General features: G+C 38.3%; 1 long non-coding RNA gene and 1 pseudogene across 1 annotated transcript in view; both read right to left on the minus strand.

Moving 5' to 3' along the window:
• Positions 1-1,280: 1,280 nt before the first annotated feature.
• Positions 1,281-6,177, minus strand: LOC136840063 (solute carrier family 28 member 3-like; annotated as a pseudogene).
• Positions 6,178-7,098: 921 nt separating this feature from the next.
• LOC136841584 (uncharacterized) overlaps positions 7,099-12,305 on the minus strand; it is a 7,214-nt gene continuing 2,007 nt past the window's right edge. Inside the window, exons 2-5 of the long non-coding RNA XR_010854020.1 lie at positions 11,921-12,106; positions 10,618-10,722; positions 7,809-7,889; positions 7,099-7,168 (exon numbers count right to left, since the gene is read on the minus strand). This is a non-coding gene — a long non-coding RNA (uncharacterized lncRNA). The remainder of the gene's footprint in view (positions 7,169-7,808; positions 7,890-10,617; positions 10,723-11,920; positions 12,107-12,305) is intronic.

The raw sequence follows: 12,305 nt of genomic DNA on the forward strand, positions 1-12,305 counted from the left end.
CAGATGATACAACTCTTGTACTAACTTAAGAGCAATGTGTGTAGATAATACAGCTCTTTAATGACTTGCAGCAATGCATGCAGATGATGCAACTGTTGTACTAACTTAGAGCAATGTGTGCAGATGATACAACTCTTGTACTAACTTAAGAGCAATGTGTGTGGATAATACAGCTCTTGTAATGACTTGCAGCAATGCATGCAGATAGCGCAACTCTTGTACTAACCCAGAGCAATGTATGCAGATGATACAACTCTTGTACTAACTTACAGCAATGTTTGTGCAGATGATGCAACTCTTGTGCTAACTTTACGCTCTCTGTAATGTAGAATGGGGTAATTCGTCTGTCCTTGTTCGTCTAAACAGTTTAGTTGCAACTTGTGTACAAAATGAAAGTGGAAATCTATGCATACTCGGACTAGTCAACTCACTAAGACAAACGGAAGGATTTCACGGAATGTTTATTCATAAATACAATTATCACATGGAACCATGGAAAAATATCCACATATAAAATACGCTATATTATATTTCATGTATAAAATATATTTCAATCTCTTTCATGTTGCTAAAATACATAATAATGGACATTTAAGTATTATATCTATCACGTTTTATATACATTTAACATAAAAAACTGATATACATAGGAAATTAAGAGAAATTGTTACTATTTTAAGTGAAAAACAATGAAGCACTTCGTTGTACAACCATAAAGTATATTCAAGTGGGTGCCATTCATCAGAAAATTTACTGCAGTAGAGATTTTAAAACCTGTAAAATCTGTGATTCAGTTCATTTCAAGAAACTCCTCAATTTTGTAAATAACTGCATCGATGCAACCCAGAGTACATAAAACCTCTCTGAAAAGTGAATATTAAAAATATTTGCATGACACTATAATCATTTAAATGCTATAACACAGAGATCATAATTTAAAAAAAAAAAAAGACAGTCACAAAATGCAGTTAGGCATTGACATTCACGCTGCAGTCTGTTCGTTTGGACTTGACAGTAAATTTCACAGACACTTTAGAGCTTCCATTTATCTTCTGGCTTGGCCAAAGCCTCTGGTGGCTGGTGAGCAACATGAGCGTCCGTCAGTCAGGTAACTTCAACGATACCAGCTGTGGATATTTGTACCAGTAAACTCAAAAACACAAAGATGAGACTATATGTACGTATAAGTATCTACAAAAGGCGACGAAGACCTTGACGGGCAGAATAAATGTAAACGATGAGTTAGGTGAGCGTGGGGTGCTGTACTGTTGCCAAGTTTGCTACGGTCCTTCGCTCAGTAGTGTACCTGTGGGCAGAGGGCAAGGATGAATATTAGGGGCCTAATGGAACCCATTGCTTTATAGTGTTTCTGAAGACAAAATGAAAGAATGTTTGAGCTCTACTTGCATTAATTAATAGACTAAAATAGTCAAAACTTCTTTAAGGGTACCTTGAATGGCAATTTTCTGAAAAAATATGGAACGAGACTCAAAGGAGAGGCAGAAAAGATGGATTGATACGTGAAACTTGGGGCAACTTCCTTAAAGGATCAAACAATGAAAAGAAGGAAAAACTGGGCAAAAATGGACAGATGAAGGCAAAATTTCTTACCAGCGATACAGGCGGTGAGGAAGCAGGCGCAACTGCCCGAGATCATAGCCCTGACGACGACACTGGCCAGGTCAGCTTTCATGACGGTGCCATTTTGAAGCCTCCCAGATTGATGCCGATGGCACTCGATGTTGCTGAAGCCACAGGGCATAAGTGGCGATGATTTCAGCTCGCCTCTGGGAAACAGAAACAAAAATTCAAGTCACAATACTGTTCTGTCTGAAGGATATTTCTAGTCCAGGTTTCTGGTACAGTAAAGCTATGAGTGTTATGGCAAGACCTCAGAGTCCAGGAGAGACTGGTTTATGCAGGAATCTTTTGGTTTGATTAGCATTGCCTATACAGAGTTCTGAAGAAAAACTGAATCTAAACTTAGGCTACCCTGACAAAAAATGCCCCCTACAACATTTGAAACATGACTCAGTAAACTTTAAGAACAACCCAGTTGAATACTCCACAACCACACTACTCACTGATAATTCATTTCTTTTCTTCATGTTTGCCCAACTCTGAATAAGCGACAAATTCATTGACAATCGCCTTGATAATGACAAGCTGGCCCACTTTGTCGCAGATTCGACCAGTCCCACCCATGACCCATAAAAGGTGAAGATCCACCCAAACAGATTCTGTAAAGATAAAGTTTTTAAATTAATCACTCCAGATAATACATCAAGTCAATGAGGAAGGTGACCTTTGCAATCTTCTATTTATTCATTCTCTAAAAAAATTTTTTTTGCATCTGCATTGTACAGATACAGACTAGTGTTTCTTTCTTAATACTCAGCCAATAATGCAGACATGTGTTAAATTTAGAACTCCAGCATTGTAAAACCATGACACAGAACAAAGAGTTGGTTTTGTTTCTCTATAAAATCTTGGTGACCTGTTAAGGTAGGTGTGATTTAAATCTTTGCTTTTAATAAAAACTGATTCTTTCCAGGTAGGCAATCTGTTTCAATCTTTCTTGATGGCTGAGGGATTAAGTTATTGAGCCAAAGCTCTGACCCAGAATGACATAGGTTCTAATCCCGATCAAAGCAGGTTCACACACGACATTTGACTCCTTTTCGTTGAGTGCAGAGTTCTGGCCAAGGTATGTATGGTGAATTACAATAGCGGGGTATTCATGGCAAAGCATTAAAGACAAAATTCCCCACTCTACCTGGAGACTGCAGACCCCAGCCTCTGCACCAGCAAGGGTGCAAGTCAGTCCATGAGGCTGCTGCAGAGGGAGATGAAGGCGTAGAAGGCGATCAGATTCGCAGCGATACCCGCCACCAAGGAATGGCGTTTGTGACTCCCACCATCGCAGCATGCAGCCAGTTGGTCTACGCTGATTCAAAAACAGAATGAGAAATGTGAGATGAAATCTCAAACACATAAGTCTGTCTGAAAATAAACAGATCTCTCACAAGATGAAAACATCCAGATAAATATGTCTGTCTGAAAGTAAGATGATTTCTCACAAGAAGAAGTTAGCTGCATGACTTTCCTACTTCTGCTCTCCAACCCTTCCCTTCCGGCTCTTACTAGATGCCCAACTTCTTTGACTTTGTATTGCTCCAATTTGGCCATCCCAGTGAAAGTCTATTAACTTCCATTTACAAATAAATCCTTGAAAACCCAGTGAGTGCCTACTATCTTCCCTTTAGAGCCGGCATCACAGGGAAGGGTGGCGTACTGAAAACTCACTAGGAAGAAGCACCCCTTCATTGATTCTAATGTCGTTGACTCCAGTCTTAGAGACTTTGGTTTCAGGGGTAGAAGAGCTTTGCAAAGGCGAGAGCTGCAGGGCGCTCATGACGGAGCTGAGGAGATGGGTTGGGTCCATGCAAAGGAGATGTAGGCTGCCAGGACAGACCCGGCTATGGTGGCAAATCCTCCAGTCAGCCGGTGCAGCTCAGACTTGGTCATGAGTGGTATGTACGGCTTGATCAGAAGAGGGGCCTCTGTCTGCACACAGAAACAAAAGAGATTAAGAGCTTGATGCTGGCTCCACACCTGAAATCTTTCAGAAGTAATCTATGGTACATGATTTACAGAAAAACTAATCGATGACGCAAAATAATACCCAAGAACCTCTCCACTGGAAAATGTTGAAACTACTGCATTCTACAGGTGATTCTGAACTTACTTGTCCTAAGAATATATTAGCAGCTGCGTTCACGCTTTCGCAAGCGGTGGTGCCAACGGTCACCTGCAAGAACCAGCCGAGCTTGATGACGACCCACTGCATAGCACCCCAGTAATACAGGATCTGGATGCAAAAACTGAAGAAGAGGATGACGGATAGCACCTGGAAAGAAATAGGAAGAGATGAGAGACATATTCAACTGGTGTTTCTCAATAAGACTGTAGGGTAACGCCTAGGAAAAATTTGTAGCTCTTAGCAATGCATTAAAAATAGCTTTGAGTTGAGTGGATAACAGATGGACACAGCAGTACGGTAACTAGTAGCTAAGAAAGGATGATTGTGTTATGGTATACAGCATAATATGATAGTTTGGACAAGATTAGGTTAGGCTGGGTACTTAGCATAACTCCTGAAATGCACTTGCTCCAATATCTTCTTCAAATCAACAAGGTTTAAAGTACTTGAACTGTCACAATTTAGAGCTGTGACAAGTATTTCCCAACTACCACACTATATATCATCTATCCTTACCTTGAATGCAAACACGAACTGCTTAGTGATCAGGTCTCAAAGACGAAGCCCGAGCCATCGTCTGTAAACGCCATAAGAATCTACTGACTCTGTCACCGGCACATTTGAACACACCTTTGCCCACATCCCACGGATGAAGAGACCCAAGACAATTGGAGACCCATTCCCCAGGCAACATGGCGCCAACGAACCTGGAGTTTAATATTTGCTTCGTTAACATACAGCCAGCGAGGAGAAAGAATGTCTCTATTTCTAACATCTATCCCTTTCACTGAAGAATTATATATGGATATGAATCTAAATCAAAACAAGCAAGTCTGAAAGAAAGAATAAGAGTAGCATTTAAGAAGACAAATGAAAATTTGGCTAGGTTGAAACAATGCAGTGGAGGGGGTTTCTGACCAGCATGAACGTTCAGGAATGAGGTCACTAAGTCATCAGGAGTGTTTACAGGCACAGACCCAAAGAAAGAAAGAATAAAAGCATTAGGTGATGGGGGCACCAAAACTGGAGAGATCCTAAAAGATGGTTTACTGTAATGTTTGCTGAGAGATAAAATACAGAGGACTGTTCACAGGCTTTGAAGAATATCAGTACAGCGGTTGATAGAAACTGAATGATAAAAATGTGAGAAATAATAATAATTGAAGGGTATTCTGAGTCAGTACCATAGGAAGAAAGTTGATCTTTAGTAAAGTGCAGAGACAAGGGTTACCGAGCAAATGGATCATAAAATTAAAAATGCAAACAGAGAGGTGCTATCAAAAGGATGAAGACCTGTGCCAGTGGGTGGTCTTGGAGTTGCTGGTTGCAGGGTAGAAGAGAAAACATGTCTGAGCATTTCAAGTGTGGAAATGCTTTTTGGAATTTATTTTTGAAAACTGAAGGGTTCAAGAAAGGAAAGATGAATGGAGGAATGGGATTATATACTAGATGCTGCCATGTTGAGGTGACAGTAGGACCAAGTAACTGACCAGAGCCTGTAAGTCTGTCTATGCAGATTTCTCCTTCAATACTTTTATTATTATTATTATTATTATTATTATTATTATTATTTTTTATTATTATTATTATTATTATTATTATTATTATTCAGCAGGTGAACGTTATTCACATGGAGCAAGCCCACAGGGGCCACTGACTGGAAATTCAAGCTTCCAAAGAATATTATGTTCATTAAAAAGGAGTAACAGAAGGCAATGGGAAATACAGAAAACTTCTAATGCAATTACCAATCTTTACATGAGCATATTCACACCACAACCTGGTTTGCAGGACTTGGGCAGATGTTGATAAACATTCTCATTCTTCCTATGCCTGTGCACTAACCATGAAGCAGTACTGACTGAAAATGGCTATCTATTTCAGTGTCACAGTGAAATCCATTTTACCCAAACTTTCTCTAAATTGGTCCCTCTTTCTGTACAGTATTTCCCTTACTTCCTCTTACTTCTTCCTAATGTACACCTTAATATTCCCTGAAAGCTTGAATTTCAGGTCAATGCCCCCTATGGTGGGCTTGTTTGATATGAATAGGGTTCATCTACTGATTACTAATAATACCATTAAGTGAATAAGTGTATCTTTAAATTCAGAAGCAGTCTTTTCCAGAAGAGTTCGCCAGGCTCTCTAACCTTTCTGGGTGCCGTGGAGAAGAGGAACCGAAGAGAAGCAACACGAAAACGCCAAGAGAGAAACAAGGCGTTGGGGTCGTCCTTGGTGTCAAAATACAGGAAAACGCCGACAGCTGCTAGAGGCCAATGTACACGAAGAACTGGACTAGCCTGTGAAAGGGAAGACATTAAGTCTTAACGACAATGTTCATAAAATACACAGAAATGTTAGGGTATGATTTTGGAGAAAATATTACATTACAAAAGTACCAGTACATGAATCATGCTTGTGAAGTTTTTTAAACAGAAAACAGAGGCATTGATTGGAGGTTTTTAAACAGAAAACACAAGCATTAATTGGAAGTTTTAAACAGAAAACAGAGACATTAATTGGAAGTTTTTTTAAACAGAAAACAGAAGCATTAATTGGAAGTTTTTAAACAGAAAACAGAAGCATTAATTGGAAGTTTTTAAACAGAAAACAGAGGCATTAATTGGAAGTTTTTAAACAGAAAAACACACACATTAATTGGAAGTTTAAACAGACAACAGAGGCATTAATTGGAAGTTTTTAAACAGACAACAGAGGCATTAATTGGAAGTTTTAAACAGACAACAGAGGCATTAATTGGAAGTTTTAAACAGAAAACAGAGACATTAATTGGAAGTTTTTAAACATAAAACAGACACATTAATTGGAAGTTTTAAACAGACAACAGAGGCATTAATTGGAAGTTTTAAAAGGAAAACAGAGACATTAATTGGAAGTTTTAAAACAGAAAACAGAGGCATAAATTGGAAGTTTTTAAACAGAAAAGAGACATTAACTGTAAGTTTTTAAACAGAAAACAGAGGCATTAACTGGAAGTTTTTTAAACATAAAAACACACATTAATTGGAAGTTTATAAACAGACAACAGAGGCATTAATTGGAAGTTTTTAAACAGAAAACAGAGACATTAATTGGAAGTTTTAAACAGAAAACAGAGGCATTAATTGGAAGTTTTTAAACAGAAAACAGAGACATTAACTGTAAAAGTTTTAAACAGAAAACAGAGGCATTAATTGGAAGTTTTAAACAGAAAAAACAGAGGCATTAATTGGAAGTTTTAAACAGACAACAGAATCATTAATTTTCAAGGGGAAATAAATGTTAAATAAAACAAACTGAACTGAATAAAACACTAACCTGAACTGCCACAGTTTGCCACACATATTTGATATATGTCTGATGAATCTTTCGTACAGGAAAGAGGCCAAAATACGGCTTGATGATCTGTAAACGAGAAAAGAAACAGTAATATTAATTAACTGTAAACGAGAAAAAGAAACAGTAATATTAATTAACAAGTAAAAAATGCGCCGAAGTTTCTTGAGGCAATCAAGTTTTCTGTACAGCCGCTACAGCGTATAATCAAGGCCACCGGAAATAGATCTATCTTTCGGTGGTCTCGGTATAATGCAGTAAGAGCTACGGCCCATGAAACTTTAACCACGGCCCGGTGGTGGCATATCTATACCGTTGCCAGAAGCACGATTATGGCTAACTTTAACCTTAAATGAAATAAAAACTACTGGGAGGCTAGAGGACTGCAATTCGGTATGTTTGATGATTAGAGGGTGAATGATCAACATACCAATTTGCAGCCCTCTAGCCTCAGCACTTTTTAAGATCTGAGGGCGGACAGAAAAAGTGCGGACAGAGGAAAGTGCGGACGGACAGACAAAGCGGCACAATCGTTATCTTTACAGAAAACTAAAAAAGGAGACAAAAAATATTCCACAGGCCGGATAAGATTCTGATACCACCGAGAGATGATTATGTTTAAGCTGCAGAAACACGGACAGTTTTAAGTTCATTTCTTCCCATTTCGTCCCACAGGTGGTGGGTGGGAGCAACCAGACCTCTCTCTTACCTGGAAATAGATGAGTCCCGTGACGGCGAAGAAGGTGATTATGATCAGAAGTCCGTCTCCCTCACACCAGTAATCGTTTTCCTGTCAAGAAGGAATGGAGATGTGAAATTATTATTATTATTATTATTATTATTATTATTATTCAGACCACGAAACCCTATTCATATGGAACAAGCCCACGAGAGGGGCCACTGACTTGAAATTCAAGCTTCCAAAGATTATTATTATTATTATTATTATTATTATTATTATTATTATTATTATTATTATTATTATTATTATTATTATTATTATTATTCAGAACTCGAACTCTATTCATATGGAACAAGCCCACAGGGGCCACTGACTTGAAATTCAAGCTTCCAAAGAATATTATGATGTTCATTAGAAGAAGAAAGAGAAGCTAAGGGGAATTACAGAAAGAAGAGATCCCACTCACTTATTAAAAAAATAAATCAATAAATCAATAAATAGATAATAATGTATTAAAATCTTAGGAGAACAGCATTAGGGTAGCAATCGTTGCCTCTTCGCTTGAACTTCTGAAGAAGAAGTTCCAATTGCAAGACATCCTCTGAAGGGAGGCTGTTCCAAAGTCCTCCAACGGGTGTGAGGAGGAATAAAGGACCTCTGCGACTTTGGAGAAGTTCGACAGCTTGGCACATTTACAATACACTATACACAACTTTAAACTTGTGTATAGTGGCCCAGCAATACACACTTTCAATCTTTGCGTATAGTGGCCCAACAATACACATCTTTAAACTTGCGTATAGTGGCCCAACAATACACACTTGCAATCTGCGTACAGTGGCCCAACAATACACTTTCAATCTTGCGTACAGTGGCCCAACAATACACACTTTCAATCTTGCGTATAGTGGCCCAACAATACACATCTTTAAACTTGTGTATAGTGGCCCAACAATACACACTTGCAATCTTGCGTACAGTGGCCCAACAATACACACTTTCAATCTTGCGTAAATGGCCCAACAATACACAATTTCAATCTTGCATATAGTGGCCCAACAATACACACTTTCAAACTTGTGTATAGTGGCCCAACAATACACTTGCAATCTTTGCGTACAGTGGCCCAACAATACACACTTTCAATCTTATGTATAGTGGCCCAACAATACACACTTTCAATCTTGCGTATAGTGGCCCAACAATACACAATTTCAATCTTGCATATAGTGGCCCAACAATACACACACTTTCAAACTTGTGTATAGTGGCCCAACAATACACACTTTCAAACTTGTGAACTTGTGTATAGTGGCCCAACAATACACAACTTTAAACTTGTGTATAGTGGCCCAACAATACACACTTTCAATCTTGTGCATAGTGGCATCATAGCAGTCTGATTTCATACTGAACTGAAGTATCAAGGTCACCAGTCGATGGCACTGAACTGATTGAATTGAACTAAACTGAATATAGAATTTAGGCCAAAAAGTCCAATCACTGGAACCTATGAGGTCATTCAGCGCAGAAAGAAAACCTCAAAGCAGTTGCAATATGAATCAATTGTTAGAGAGAGGGTTAAGGAAAGTCAGATGGAAGAAAGGGAATATGAACGGAGGTACAGTAAAAGGAATGAAAGGGGTTGCAGTTAAAAGTCAGGTTGATTGTGACATCAGCAAGACAACGAAGAGGATTCGAGGAAGGTCCTCACGGGAAACCCCTCAGCAACCCGAAGGACATCTAGGAAATACCAACGGCGTAGGATTGACTCCTGAGTCATCCAGAAGGATTTCCTCAGCCCATGAGTAACCTTTCTGGCATCCTCGCCTGAAGACGGAGGTGGGTAACGGTGGATTCTTGAGGGGAAAGGCGGAATGAAGGAAATTTGAATAAGAATTTAGAAACAAAACACCTGTTTTTCCTTTGCTCTGTAGGATGATGGGATATGCAATGACATTCTTTGGAGGAGTGAAGGATAAAATTTAGCCAAAGGCCAAGCGCTGGGTCCTACGATGAGGTCATTCAGCAATGAAAAGGAAATTATTATTATTATTATTATTATTATTATTATTATTATTATTATTATTATTATTATTATTATTATTATTATTATTATTGAGAAGATGAACCCTATATTCATATGGAACAAGCCCACCACACAGCCACTGACTTGAAATTCAAGCTTCCAAAGAAATATTATTATTATTATTATTATTATTATTATTATTATTATTATTATTATTATTATTATTATTATTATTATTAGAAGATTGCTTAAAAGAATACTATTATTATTATTATTATTATTATTATTATTATTATTATTCAGTAGATGAACCCTATTCATATGGAACAAGCCCACCACAGGGGCCACTGACTTGAAATTCAAGCTTCAAAGAATATTATGGTGCTCATTCGAAAGAAGTAACAGAATGTAATTGGGAATACAGAAACAGATAAATTAACAAATAAATAAATAAAAGTGTAATTAAAACATTAAAATACATCTTGAACTGAGAGTGAAAACGTTTGAAAGGCGTAACAGGAAGAAAACCTTGCAGTTGCACATATATATACACTAGAAGAGTACAAAATACAAATATATATCTCATAGTTGCAAGAGATTGCACAATAGTTTGCATTAGAGGGAAATGTGGACCAATCTGTCTAGCTAACTACCTAGATAGATAGCTAGTTCGATAAATGGAGATATAGATAGATAGATCTCTCAGACGCGGACCAATCTATCTAGCTATCTACCCAGATAGATAGCTAGTGAGATAGATGGAGATATAGACAGATAGAGTTATAGAAAGATCTCTCAGACTCTCACCTCTGCTTTTGTAGGTACCCTAAGAACGTAGATGAAGTATACTGTGTAGAGTGTAGCCAGTACACTCAAGAACACCCTTTTCAGCCAGATCTTGACCTTCTTGCTCTGGAAAAAAAAAGAAGAAGAGATTGTTATCAATCATGCAAGGAGAATACGCAGTTTGGATTAAGCCACAATCAGTACTTGTTTCGAGTCCAAAATATATTTCAGGAGATGGAACTGAATTGAATGGGATATAGAATTTAGGCCAAGGCCAAGTACTGGGACCTATGGGGTCATTCAGCGCTGAAACGGAAACTGATAGTAAAAAGGCTTGAAAGGCGTAACAGGAGGAAAACCTCAAAGCAGTTGCACTATGAATCAATTGTCAGAGAAGGTTGAGGAAAGTAAGATGGAAGAAAGAGAATATGAAAGGAGGTACAGTAAAGGAAACGAAAGGAGTTGCAGCTAGGGGTGTGTGGGTGTGTTTACCCTAGAAAATTAAAAACAAGTAACAAATGCGTCGAAGTTTCTTCGGCGCAATCGATTTTTCTGTACAGCCGCTACAGCGTATAATCAATGCCACCTAAGATAGATCTATCTTTCGGTGGTCTCGGTATAATGCTGTATGAGCCGCGGTCCATGAAACTTTAACCACGGGCCGGTGGTGGCCCATCCTATATCGTTGCCAGAAGCACGATTATGGCTAAGTTTAACCTTAAATAATATCAAAACTACCCAGGCTAGAGGGCTGCAATTTGGTATGTTTAATGACTGGAGGGTGTATGATCAACATGCCAATTTGCAGCCCTCTAGCCTCAGTAGTTTTCAAGATCTGTGAGCGGACAGAGAAAGTGCGGACAGAAAAAGTGCGGACAGAAAAAGTGCAGACAGAAAAAGTGTAGACAGAATAAAAGTGCGGACAGAATAAAGTGCGGGCAGAAAAAGTGCGCACAGAATAAAGTGCGGTCGGAAAAAGTGTGGACAGAATAAAAGCGGACAGAATAAAGTGCCGAGAGAAAAAAGTGTTGACAGAAAAGTGCGGACAAAAAGTGCGGACAGAAAAAGTGCGGACAAAAAAAGTAGACAGAAAAAGTGCGGACAGAAAATGTGTAGACAGAATAAGTGCTGACAGAAAAGTGCGGACAGAAAAAGTGCGGACAGAAAAATGCAGACAGAAAAAGTGCAGACATAAAAAAGTCCAGACAGAATAAAGTGTGGACTACAAAAAGGCGGACAAAAAGCGAGGACAGAAAAAGTCCGGACGGACAGACAAACCGGAACAATACTTTTCTTTCACAGAAAACTAAAAAAAAAAATTCACCTCAGACAAGGATTTGTAGCCGGGTATCAGAGAGCAGATGCTGTAATCCTCATCCTCTTCTTCCTCTGCTCCTCCACATCCTAGACCTTCCTCCACATCCTTGCCAGGAGCCCCGTGAGGATTCTTGGCTGTCCCGTTGCAATCCTGCTGAGGATAGGGAGGCTTCTCGTCGAATCCTATCTGGTACTGCAATGAAAAGAATAGGATGTTATTAATGTTTTTTATCTTAGTATTTTTCTACGTTAGTTTTGTGCGATACTGTATGTATATATGTGTGTATATATTACGTATGTGTGTGTGTATATATATATATATATATATATATATATATATATATATATATATATATATATATATATATATATATATATATATATATATAAAT

Source organism: Macrobrachium rosenbergii, chromosome 1, assembly GCF_040412425.1.
Source record: "Macrobrachium rosenbergii isolate ZJJX-2024 chromosome 1, ASM4041242v1, whole genome shotgun sequence".
Classification (NCBI taxonomy): domain Eukaryota; kingdom Metazoa; phylum Arthropoda; class Malacostraca; order Decapoda; family Palaemonidae; genus Macrobrachium; species Macrobrachium rosenbergii.